The following is a 13766-nucleotide window of genomic DNA, read 5'->3' on the forward strand; positions in this document are numbered from 1 at the left end:
AAATGTAATATATATATATATATATACATACACACACATTATTGTTGTGTTGTTTTTGTTGTTGTTGTTGTTTTTGGGGTTTTTTTTACAGAGAGGAAGGGAGAGGGATAGAGAGTAACATCGATGGGAAAGAAACTGCAATCAGCTGCCTCCTGCACACCCCCTACTGGGGAGGTGCCCACAACCAAGGTACATGCCCTTGACCAGAATTGAACCTGGGACCCTTCAGTCCGCAGGCTGACACTCTAGCCACTGAGCCAAACCAGTTAGGGCTAACTTTTAAAAATACATATTTTTTCATGGATATTGATTTCAGAGAGGAAGGAAGAGATAGAAACATCAGTGATGAGAGGGAATCATTGATCGGCTGCCCCCTGCACACTCCTTACTGGGGATCGAGCCCGAAACCCAGGCATATGCCCTTGACTGGAATCGAACCTGGAACCCTTCAGTCTACAGGCCTACGCTCTATCCACTGAGCCAAACCGGCTAGGGCCCTTTGTGTCATTTTCCCTCTCTGCTTCTCTGTTCCTCCTTTGTAAAACAAAGAATTTGGTTGGTCTCCATATTAATGTTTTCCTGAAGACTGTTGTTAAGGTTATATAAATTTTGGTTTCTAGTCCAGTTCCTCTCTCCCCCTCCCCCCAGGACAGAGACTGCTCTCACTGCCACAAGATAACCATCTTCTCTCTTGATTTCTTTTATCAGGGAAAGACATTTGTTAATCTGCATGAAACCAGTTTCACACTGAGCAGCCTATGCAATCTCTTTCTGAGGCATCTTTCTAAACCCTCGGGGAGGGGGAGGAGAGCTGATAACCGCCTCCAGAGAGCTGGAGGACAGTCATGTGCTGAAGGTTAGGTTTGCTCTGTATAGATACAGGGAGAATATGTGAAGTTGTCGGGTGGAAATTATGATTCTGCACTAAAGCATTTTTAGTGGTCAGCGCTGCCCAAGGATCACCTAGGCTGGCTGGAGAGATTGTGAATCCTTTAGCATGGGAGGGAGGAAGCAAGAATTTGTCGGAACATTGCATGTTGTAGGGATTTGAGTATCTTTGAAGAAGAGGAGGCAAATCAGGTGGTTTAAGGCCTCCTTCTACTCTGAGGATATGTGGTTGTGTAAAATGTTTCATTGTGAGCCTGTGCTAAGCACCTGTTAGCCAGCCGTGGGCAAACTACCGCCCGCGGGCCGGATCCGGCCCGTTTGAAATGAATAAAACTATTGAAAAAAAGACCGTACCCTTTTATGTAATGATGTTTACTTGAATTTATATTGGTTCACACAAACACTCCATCCATGCTTTTGTTCCGGCCCTCTGGTCCAGTTTAAGAACCCATTGTGGCCCTCGAGTCAAAAAGTTTGCCCACCCCTGTTAGGCTCTGGAGTCTATAGGACTGAGATCTCAGACTTGCACCTGTAAAGTGGATCCTCATACCTTTCCCCTTGGGTCATTAGGAGGGTGAAAGGAGGTGATTCATGATAATCACCCACCCCAGGAAGTATGAATCCCTCAAACTTGCCCTGTTGGGAGCAGCATCCACACTGAAGGGCACACCCTCCGGAGGCCATGGTCACAAGAACTGACATCTCTTGCACTGCTCCTCCTGGTGGGCTTTCTCAGCAGTCAGCTTCTTCAGTGACTAGGACAGGCTCGCCAGGAATGTGCAATGCCTACACCTAGGCTATCTCACAAGGCGATTCCTTCTGATTTCTTGCTAGCTGAACTTTGGATCTGCTGAGTCCAGATGATTGCTGTCCAGGATCCTCTTGCCTGGCCCTCTTTAATAGGTAGTTAGTTACCTATTAAACATTCAGTAAACATTTACTAAGCACCTACTGTGTGCCAGGTCCTTGGGATGGTGCTAGGGTGTAACAGTGAACACATTTTCCTGGGTCTTAAGAGTTTCCCAGACAAACAGGGAGATGCCCAAGAAACAGACATATGATGTCATCTTTGTGATAAAACTTCAGGAATACCCTGTGGGAGATAGTGACAAGGCATTAGGGAGTTGGGGACACTTCCCAGAAGAAGTGATGCTTAAGCTCAGGTTCCTCCTCAAGTCTTCCAAGTAAGGCAAGGATTCTGAATTTTCTCAAGCACTCTCCCATTAGCGAATGTCCCACAATACACTATGATCATAGCTCCTTGACCTCTGTGTGGTGGGCATGTTCATGCTCATTCTTTTTGACCTCATCCTGCTGGGCATCACATTAGCCAGAATTATTACATATAGTCCTTGTCTTAAAGAGTCAATGGCCATATAGGGAAAACAAAAGGCTGTAAGTTATGAAAAGAGAACCTCCTCCCTCATAATCAAAGGTAGATAATGATAATAGAGAAGCCAGTGATGTATGGAATAGGGATCAAGGACTTTGGACCCTATTGGAGACTAATCTACAGAGGAATAGAGATGACTTGGGATGTACTGGCCCCTCCAAAACCAGCACCTAATGAAATCAACCACCTGAGGCTCTAAAGGCCAGCCTTACTTTTTGCTCTTTGTTTTCCGTCTTTTGTCCTAAAGGGCTTGTCCTTGGTCCCTTCCCCATTTGAAGTTCTGGTGTGTTTTTGGGATCAGAGTTGCTCAGGATAACAATGTTAGTTCAGCCCCATGGAAACACAGACCTGAACTTCCCCTTTAAAAATTAATTCATTCTGTAAATATATATTGAGCCCCTACTATGTGCCAGGCGCTTTGGGTCATAACCAAATCTTAACGTCCTTACTTGAGAATCTCTTCAGTGAGATCCCATCCTTCAGTGATAAAACCTCTACTAGCCAGTGATTTCTTCCCCAGCTCCTCTCTCTTCCTGGGAGGGTTCCTTCCCTGGGTGAGCTGTTTGCTGTGAGCAGATGGAAGCAGAGCTGAGATGAGTGCAACAGGGATTGGGTAGGGATTACAGACCCATCAGCCAGAGGCCAGAAGAGAAAATGCTCGGATGAAAGAAGGGGATTAGTTTTATTTATATTCCTGTGAGTGTAGAAGAGTTGCGGGTGTGGGGCCTGGGGGACTGGCAGTCACTGAGGGAGAAATGCTTGTTCATGTGTCCTCCCTTTCAGCGTTCTGTTCCTCTTTGTCAAAACCATACATGTCTGCCAAAATTCATTCATCACAGTCAGTGCTCCTTTACTGGAGCCTAGAATATTCTTCCTCCCTCCCAGCAGCCCTTATGGGCCATATATTGCTTTGCAGTGAAATACCTTTCTTCTAATAAGTCAGTGGGATTATATGTTATCATAGAGTGGACTTGAACCCATCTTCCTTTCTTCTTTTTCTTTTTTTATGAGATGGACTCAGTCTTCTAGGTCTTGTCTTTAAGATCAATGGCTCTGTTACTTCTTGTCATCATCATATCAGCTGCAGTAACAACAATCATTTATTGAGCAGCTACTTACTATAGGATAGGACTTGTGTTAGGTGCCTTATATACCTTGTCTCTAAATCCTCTCAACTCTGCAAGGCAAGGTGCTGTTACATCATTCTCATTTTATAGGTAAGGGGCTCGAGGCTCAGAGTAGATTGAGATCTCCAGCTCAAAAGTAGTGAGATCAAGAACAAGTATATCTTTCTTGCTTTATATGTCGCCCTATACTATATTTGTTCATCTCCCCAGCCACTGTATGCACAGGCAGTGGCAGATGGGATATCTGGGGCTCAGTGCCTAGCACTCTGTATGGTAGTTAGTTACCTATTAAACATTTGTTGACTAATCAACAGCAGCTTGGCCCTTACACATGCCTTATTCATTATTATGACTTACTCTTCCACTCCATTCCCTGTGGGTTGGTGAATTCTTACTTGCCTGAAGTTCAGCATTAACTCTGGGAACCCATACATTTGTTGATGGAGCCAGAGTCACTGGTTCCACCCTCAGGGACATGGATGGATGAGTTTCAGGGCTCCTAGCTATATCCCAACCCCCAGCCCATTACATCATGGAAGGTTGCTCTTGTTCAGAGAGAAACGAAGGAGAAGATGTGAATACCACAGTGAAACACTGGCTGCCCCATTTTCCCCTGGCCAAATCTTAAACATCCATTAGGGTTCAGTTCTGATATCATCACTGCAGAAAAACTTTCAGACTCTGAGCAGACAGCATTTACTCTGCCTTCCTGGGACCTCCACAAACTATTTTTGTTGATATATAAAAGCAGCTACACACTGTTAATTTCAGAAGCCACCTACCCTGCGATGTCCTGCTCTCTGAGATAGCACAGACCCTGAATGCCTCATTCCCCCTGTATGTTCACTTCCCAGTCCACAGCCGGCACAGCTGTCACCCATACCATCAGTGGATGAATGGGGATGTTCTGCCAATGAACTTATCTGGAGAGGCCTGATCTTCCTATTAGGCCCCTCTGCCATTTCCTCCTCTCACCACTGTCTCCACTGTTAGGTCAGCCTGTTTTCTGGCATTGGACCCTTTCCAAGGCGACATTCCCCAGTTTCTGTCTAGAGCCTGAGTGAAATTCAACCCCCCACCTAAAGAGATCAGTGGACTGTATACAGTCTGGTATGTTTAGTTGTCTGGGTTAGGGCAGCTTGGTAGGGCATCAGATTTGCTTTTATTTTTAAAATTGACTTTTTAAAATTCTAGGCTAATTTTAGCTGTACAGAAAAGTTACAAAGATAGTACAGAGAGTTCTTGTCTACCCCTCACCTGTTTTCCTCCATTGTTAATCCCTTAAATTACTATGGTACGTTGGTCGAAAGTAAGAAACTGATATTGATACATTGCTATTCACTAACATCCAGAGTTTATTTGGATTTCACTAGTTTTTTCACAAACGTTCCTTTTACTGTTCTAGGGACACCACACTGCATGTAGTTGTCATGTTTTCTTAGCTTCCCCTGGCCTGATCAGTCTTGTGTTTCACCACCTTGCGGGGGTGGCATCTGCATTTAGTGCTTTGGAAGTGCGTTTCCGCTGGCCGGTGATGCGTGTTGCAGCTGGGGTGGGTTGCTGTTAGAAGGCACCACTCCGTGATGGTTGAGACCAGGACCCTGCCACCAACTGCCCAGGCTGTCCTGGCTCAGGCACGTGCCATCTGCATGATCTCAGCAGGTTACTGGTCATTTTTATGTTAGTTTTCTAAGCTGTCAGATGGAGAGGTCCCCAGAAGGTTGCTGTGAGATGAAGTGCCTTGGTAAATATAAAGCATGTGTCTTAGAAGAACCCTTAGCACATGTGGAGTGCTCACAAATGTTATCTTTATAACATTTAAAAAATTAAATTCTTTATTAATTAAAGTATTACATATGTCTCCTTTTCCCCCATTGACCCCTCCCCAGCCGCTCCTACCCCCCCCACCCCCAGCACATGCCCTAAATTCCGTACTATCTGTGTCCATTGTTTATGCTTATATGCATGCTGATGGGCACCTAGGCTGTTTCCAAATCTTAGCTAATGTAAATTGTGCTGCTATGAACATAGGGATGCATATATCCTTTGTGATTGGTGTTTCTGATTTTTTGGGATATATTCCTAGAAGTGGAATTACTGGGTCAAATGGGAGTTCCATTTTTAATTTTTTTGAGGACTAAAAAAATTAGTCCTCAGTGGCTGCACCAGTCTGCATTCCCACCAGCAATGCACGAAGGTTCCCTATTCTCCACATCTTCACCAGTACTTGTCATTTGTTGATGACAGCTATTCTGACAGTTGTGAGATGGTACCTCATTGTTGTTTGATTTGCATCTCTCAGATGATTAGTGACTTTGAGCATGTTTTCATATGTCTCTTGGCCTTCTGTATGTCTACTTTTGAAAAGTGTCTAAGTCCTTTGCCCGTTTTTTTATTGTTTATCTTTCTTTTGTTAAGTTGTATAAATTCCCTATAGATTTTGGAGATTAAACACTAATCAGATCTAACATTGGCAAATATGTTGTCCCATGGAGTGGGGTCTCTTGTTTTGTTGATGGTTTCTTTTGCTGTGCAGAAGCTTTTTATTTTGATGTAGTCCCATTTGTTTATTTTCTCCTTAGTTTCCATTGTCCTAGGAGCTGTATCAGTAAAGATGTTGCTACAACATATGTCTGATATTTTGCTGCCTATGGAGTCTTGTAAGATGTCCTTTTCTTTATAACTATTAATGATGTGTTCTGGAAGGATCATGGGGATGAGGGGGCTTGTGGGGCAGGCTGAATGAAAGGAAGGGTTGAGGAGAAGGCTGAGAATGGAATAGAGAAGACCTTATTACTTCCTTCCTCCTTCCTATATCCTTGAGAACTGGATGTTGTGGGGTTGCTGTGGAGAGGGAGTCAGAAAAGAGTGAAGAAGGCTGGAGAAGGGGAGGAAGGTTTGAAAGGGGACCAGAACTCTTTAGGAAGCAGAAGGTATTCTTTGAATCTACTTGAATGGCTCCTGGGAGCATAAAGAAAGCAGGAAAAAGGTGTAGTCTTCTCACCACAATGGCCTTCCTGAAGTTATCCTTGGGGGAATCCATTCCATCTTCAAAATTTCCCCAAGGAGTCACCTCTGCATACATCTCTAATAGGCTTCTGTCTTCCTCAGCTCTGCCTTGAATGCAGGTGAGACTGATCATCCCCTCCTCTCCTGGGTATACAATTCCTGTGTAAGTGGACTTGTAATGAATGACCTGTGTGTCTGTGCCTCCCATCTGAGACAGTGAGGTCTGGAGCAGGCGGGGCTGAGTCGGGTCTGTGTGTCTCCAGTATCTGTACTATTGCTTTGCAGATGGTAGATGTTTAATGAATACTATTGGAAAAATGAATGAATGAATGAATGACTCTATTACTCTGTGTGGGACCTTGTAGTGAGAAGGAAAAGTTTGTGGGTATGGTGGTTGGTTATGAGACCCCCACCTAGGTTAATGCACTGTGAACAATGGATTGTATGCAGCAGCCTGTCCCATCTTTGTTCCATTTTGGCTGTGATTCCCACTGAATTAACCTCTCTAACCACAGAGTATAGATAACATCTACCTTGAGGGTGTTTTTGTTCTTTTCTCCTTTCTTTGTTTAGGTGAACTTCCATCTTCTTTCATTGCTCCTTCTCTAGACCTAGATTTTGAGAAGCAAAAGCAGATAGGAATGGACATGGCATATGGAGATGAAACCTGGATGCTTTTTATTTTCTTTTTAATATTTATTTATTTTAAACAACTAAATTTATTGGGGTGACATTGGTTAATAGGGTCATCTAGATTTCAGGTGTGAATTTCTATGTTACAAGATCTGTATATTGTACTGTGTGCCCACCAGCCGAAGTCAAATCATCTTCCATCATCAGATTTTTTTTTATTATTATTTTTTTAATATGTTTTATTGATTTTCTACAGGAAGGGTGAGGGAGAGGAAGAAACATCAATGATGAGAGAGAATTATCGATCGGCTGCCTCCTGCAGGCCCCCTGCCATCAGATTTTTATTAAAATTTTTTGACATTCTTTTTAATGCTCACCTGAGGATATGTGTTGTTTTTTTTAACAAATATATTTTTACTGATTTTAAAAAGAGGAAGGGAGAGGGAGAGATAGAAAGAAACATCAATGATGAGAGAGAATCATTGATTGGCTGCTTCCTGCATGCCCCACACTAGGGATCGAGCCTGAAACCCTGGGATCGAGCCTGAAACCCTGGCATGTGTCCTGACCAGGAACCGAAACATGACTTCCTGGTTCATCGGTCGATGCTCAACCACTGAGCCACGCTGGCTGGGCTATTTCTTTAAATGCATATAGTAAAGAAATGACCATTCAAATAAATAAACTAAATTTCAGTTCATTCTAAGGGACCTGCTTTCATCTTCTGAGAATTGGCATTAGAGTTGCATCTTTAGCATAAACTCTCTTTAGAGAAAAAAAGGCCCAATTTTCCACTTTAGATGGCCTGATCGTGGGCATTTAATATGTACCCAGCATTGCTTCAGATATTTCATATGTATCAACGAATTTAATCCTCACAACAATTCTGTGAATAGAGTATTCATGTTACAAATGAGGAAATTGAGGCACAGGGAGGTTAAGTGACTTGTTTAAGATCACACAGCTACTAAGGGGCAGAGCTGGATTTTCAACTCAGATGTATCTCTGTGTCTCCTACATACATGCACATTCAAGGATTATATGCACCGGTATCTTTTTCACTCATGATATAGATTAATCCAATTTAGTTATATTGACATTACAGCATCCCCTGAGGTGTGTTATCAAAACAGAGTGGGAAGGGTATCTTCAGGTGGAATACAGAAGGTAAGAACAGGGTGCTGGGCTCCCACAGACCTGCTTTTGAGCCCTCATGCCACCATTATTAGCCGAATCACTTTGCACAGTCATTTAACCTAATTAAGTAATTACCTCATCTGTAAATGGAGAAAGTAATATCTGTCTCTCCTAGGGATGACATGAGAATCAAATAATATATTTGAAACCACAAGAGAGTCTGAAACCAAACACACATGTTGTGTATTAGTGTGATTGTTATGGCAGAATGCATGGAGTGGGGTCATCAGAGACTTTGGTTTTTGTCCAGTTGTCCACCAACTTGCTGGCCTTGGGCTGATTTGGTATTGAGTTTATTCCCCATTGTCTTCATCTTCCAAAGCGGGCCGGTTCTTGCTTCCAAATGTTCAACTAGAACATCTGGAAAGTAAAAGTATGAGCCTTCACCTAGGGTTCATTATCTGTATGTCTCCTCTTGATTCATCTGACAAGTGTGTTGGGGAAGATGCATTTCAGCGGAAAGGGGAAGTGGTCCCTCTGGGAGGGTTTCAGTGGATGAGAAAAAACAGTGTAGGAGGGAGAACTGGGCATTGGAAAACTGCCATCTGATTCTTTTAATGGGGAACAGAGCACTGAGTACCCATTGAGAGTTGACAGGCTTACTCCGAATTTCTGGCTTCTTTTAATTAAAGAAGAGGGACTGGAAAAACCAGATGTTGGGCAGTGTGTTGTGTGGTGTGTGTGTATGTTTGGAATTTTTGGAAGTGGTGACGTTCATCTTTGGGATTCCACAGCCCCTCATACTAGAGCGAGGCAGGTGGGGAAAGTGGGGGGCAGGGACAAGAAAAATCATGCTGTTGTCTCTTTGCATCAAATTTATTGGGAGAAAAATCTGGGTTTATAAAGAAGAGTATGTATCTTCTGAGCAAAGAGCTGTTTAAATATGGAGAGGAAGAGGAGCAAGAATTTGTGATCACCCGCTTATGCTAGGAGGGCTCCCGCCCCCGCTAGCCACATGCTTTAATACCCTGCTATGGGAAGTTAAGGACCAGTGTTGTTCCTTTCCAGTGTAGATTGCTGGTCCCTTCCCCTCTGTTATTATTTCCGCCACCCCAAAACTTCCCAAGAGCTCCTGGGCCTTCAGTCTTGTGCTCGAACCCTTTGGCCTTCCGGGGGTCTGGCACCTGTGGCAGGCAGAGAATCAGGGAGCCTCTGACTGATGTCCTCTTCATTTGGGTGGCTTCCTTTTTCTTCCCTTGCCCTTTTTTCTTTCTTTGTCCCTGTCTTGCTCTTCTGATTTGTAATGATCCTCATGGAATTGCTAATGAGTTTAAACTCTTTGGAGCTGTGTTTTTGTTTTCTTTATTGTACTTTTATTGATTTCAGAGAGAGGAAGGTAAAGGGAAGAGAGATAGAAACATCAGTGGTGGGAGAGAATCATTGTTTGGCTGCCTCCTGTATGCCCTACACTGGGGATCAAGTCTGCAACCTGAGCCTGTACCCTGACTGGGAGTTGAACCATGACCTCCTGGTTCATAGTTCAACACTCAACCACTGAGCCACACTAGCTGGCCTGCAGCTGTGTTTTAATCTGGAGAGGAGTGAGCCCTCCCTGTTCTTTCTCTTTTCTTTAGAAGCCACCCATTCATTAACTTCAGTGGTTTTCTAGCTGGCTAGCTAAGCTTGCCTTCTTCGTTCCTTCTTTCTTTTTTTTTGCCTTTCTTCCCTCTCTTAACAACAGGGAACCCCAGTGTGTAAAGCAGGTAAAAGTGAAGCTATGCAGATTGACCAGGGGGAGGGGACCCACCTGCTTGACTCCCCCTCCCTTACTTCCCTGGGTGGTTTCTGAGGTGTCCTGAGGTTCCTAAAAGCCAAATTGGAAAGCTAAGCGCCTTTCCTGGTGAGAAAATCAAGGCTTAATGGAGACAGCTCCTTTCTCCCATGGGTGCTTTCTGCAGGGCTGGGCTGCTGCTCTCCTGGGCCCCTGGCTGCTTCGGTGATAGGCTGCTTAGAGCAGGGTGCAGTGGAATAAGCAAGGGCTTGGGACAGACAACCTAAGATTGAGCCCCGATTCTGAAAACCAATAGCTGGAGACCTTGAATAACGTAGAACTTCTCTGACCTGCAGGTTCTCAACTTCAAAATGTAGGTGGCTTTTGTTGACATAGTTTATGTAAAGCAGCTAGTGTTGTGGCTATTTAGCACCTTCCAGTGACTCTATGTGGCAAGTATTTTTTATTAAAGGAACTGATGAAGAGTCCGATAGACTAAGTATGGTAGAGAAGGCAGTGGAGAGAAAGGCAGTGAGTGCTGAGTGAGAGGAATCACAGGTTAAATTACTTCATATTGCGATCTGGGCCCCTGAATTCTTTCCACTTTCTATCCAGAGAGGAGGTCATAGCCCTGGCTGTCCTCATCAAACATTGGAACACATTTGAGAGGTGGGGAAGGTGATAAGTCCCGGGTTCTAGCTTAGTGCTGCCTAAGTTACTGGCAATATCTCCCACCAGGAGAGCAGCAGGAGGCTGGGGTCGGGGTGTGGGGAGAGGAAGTGGGCAGTTGGGCGCATGGTTCTCACATACGTTGGTTTTTTTATACTGTGGCTAATGTTGCAGCTACTGGAGCGTTCTTATTACCACACGCCTTGATTCTTTGATAAAGATGTTGAAGTTCTCTTCTTGGCTGTGCTCAGTCATGTGGGCTGAAGATAAAGGGCACCATGTGCTTCCCTTGCCCCTGGGGTCCCTGAGGCCTCTTTGGTCTGTTAGGGCATGGCTGGGTCACAAGGGAAGGAGCCCCAGCCCTGGGCTCTGCTAAGTCCCTTCTGCATCATCTCGGTGGTAGTTCCCAGTGGGACGTGACTCTGAATAACCACATTATTCAGGTCACCTCTGAGATTGACCCTCTTCCTTGAATTTTCTGATCTGCCATTTGCTGCCCTTGTTGTTCATGTTGTTATTCTATGTTTTTGGAAGCAGCCAAACACCACAGTGGGAGGAACTGCCTGAGAAGGTGGCATTCAATTCCTTGCTGTATTAGTAACTCATTATTTGGTCTTGGGCCTTAATTTGCCCATCTCTAAGTGAGAGAATTTAATGATAGAATCTGTATGGTTGCATTGAGCTCTACAAGTCTCCTTTCCTTCCCTGCCCACCTTCCTGTTTAAAGGTACTTAGATCCAGGTTAAAGCTATAGAGAAGTTGGCGAGATCTTATATACAGGTGTTTTAGTGAGTTGTTACTATGTGCTATTCATTGCGTAAGAAACTTTAAAATGTTATCTCATTTAATCCTCACGAAAGCCCTGGTAGACACTATTGCTCCTATTTTGTAGATAAGAGAATTGAGGCTCAGAGATGTTAAACCAGTTGTTGAAGTGACCAGTATGCAATGGAGTGTGTTATGGAACCCTGGTCATCATGACGCTGTGCAGTCAATTTTACTGATGAGCCTTTAGTGTGAGAACCTCTTGAGGAGGAGGACGAGGACGCACTATTTGGGCAGCAGGTCTTCACGGCTAAGTGAAGGGGAAACGGGCACTTATTAGGTGTCAGTGTGTCCACAGTATTGTGCCAGAAACTTTTCACATGTGATCTTCTCTAACCCTCCTGAGAATGATCAAATATGTGGTGTTATTACTGTTTACAGGTAAAAACCTCAGAGTAGTAATGGACTTGATGGAGGGCTCACACCAGCAGTGAGTAACAAGTTTTGGACCTAGGCTGTGAGTTGCCAAAGACTTCCCCTTTCCCAGTTCACATATTCTCTCACTGGAGGTGGACCAGGCTGCCCTGCTCGAGCCTGCCAACAGCCAAGAGGTGGCTGTTTGGAAGTGGGGGATCCCTGTACAAATTCCATGGGTCTCGAAAATTTACATCATGCTGGACAACTAGGCACCTGCCTCTCCTGCTCCAGGACACAGTTGTTCCCAGCTTCCAGAAACTTCCCTCAGTCCCATCCTGGGATGGTAACCTTATTCCACTTTTTAAAAAATATACATTTTTTAAAAATTGATTTCAGAGAGGAAGGGAGAAGGAGAGATGGAAACATCAATGATGAGAGAGAATCATTGATTGACTGCCTCCTGCACGCCCCCACTGGGAATTGAGCCTGCCACCCAGGCACATGCCCTGACCAGGAAGTGAACCATGACCTCCTGATCCACAGCTTGATGCTCAACCACTGAGCCACTCTTTCTTAGCACCAGTGTCTTGAAGAAAGCTGAGTTGATACACTCATGCATGGGGGTGTATGTATGTACACACACATATACATGGGGTTTGTCCCCTCAGCGTGGGTCTATAAGACCTTTGAGGACAGGAAACTCTCAAAAAATGCTTCCTAGAGGAAAACTGGGTTCCTGTTTTCGAGTGAGGATCACGAAATCCTTCATGGGAGATGAGCTCTCTGGAGGCTGCGGGGAGGCCCAAGTATTGGTGATAGTTGATAAAGGGAGCATTTACAAACTTTACAAACTGCTGGGTGAATTTAGGCTGCTAGTCTATGTGGAAATTAGTTATTCAGCTAAAATTGATGACATTGCTATTACATATCTATTACAGGATACGTGTCCAGAATACATGTAGAATAAATTAATTAATGACAAAGTACAAGTAATTCTAATTGCAAGTGACAAAAGCTGATTCTGGCCAAATGAATTAAAAATTTTTAGAAGAATACTGTTCTGCTTATTGAAAGAACACTGGGGAAGGTCTGGAGAACCTGCTGTAAGCCAGGGGGTGTCTTGGGAAGGACAGAACGAGGGTAGCTCTGGGAATCTAGAGGAATTCTAAACTGTGCTCTGTTCCCCTCATAATTCAAATTCCTCAGGGAGTCTGGGTCATGACTGAGAACCTTCCCAGAATCATGTGGAAGGCAAGGGCTAGCTCCACGAAGGAAGGTGTTTTGGGCAGGCACACACACTGAAGGGATCTACTGTAACAGATACATAGGGCAACCCGACCCTGCAGAAGTTTATAGTCAGTGGGGGAAGGACAGACAAATAAAGGGGTAATTAACGGTAGGGTATGTTGGCTGCTTTGTGACCTTGGGGAGGTTTTAAGTTGTACATGTGGGGAAGTGTCAGGTAAGGTTGACAGGTTAAGATTGTTGGAGATTGAGTTTTAAAGGCTAAGTAAAAGTTTGCCAGCTGGACAAATGCATTTCAGGAGGAAGTCCTTGTGTGACAGATCAGCAATATGAAAGAGTGATGTGTCCAGGAAATGCAAGAGTGCCTGGTCTAGAGAGTGCATCACACAGGGAGAAATGTGGGTGGGGCCTGATCTTAAAGGGCCCCATGCTCTGTTAGGCATTGGGACTATTAGTCCTAGGAGGTGAGCTGTCATTGAATGACTTTAAGTAGCAGAAGTACATGATTAGTTCTTAGTTTTAGGAAGATAATTGTGGGGGCTGTAGCAGCTCCTCAAATTTAACTCCTTTGAATATGGCTGTTAAACTTGGGTGGCCGATGGTTCCAGTTGAGCCACAGAATGAAATGATGGAGGCGCTAGTCAAAAGTGACTCCCTGAATGGCTAGAGAGCCCCAAATTTTGATGAGTAGTCCCAGTAACTCCATCTTCTG

Source organism: Myotis davidii, unplaced genomic scaffold, assembly GCF_000327345.1.
Source record: "Myotis davidii unplaced genomic scaffold, ASM32734v1 scaffold818, whole genome shotgun sequence".
Lineage (NCBI taxonomy): Eukaryota > Metazoa > Chordata > Mammalia > Chiroptera > Vespertilionidae > Myotis > Myotis davidii.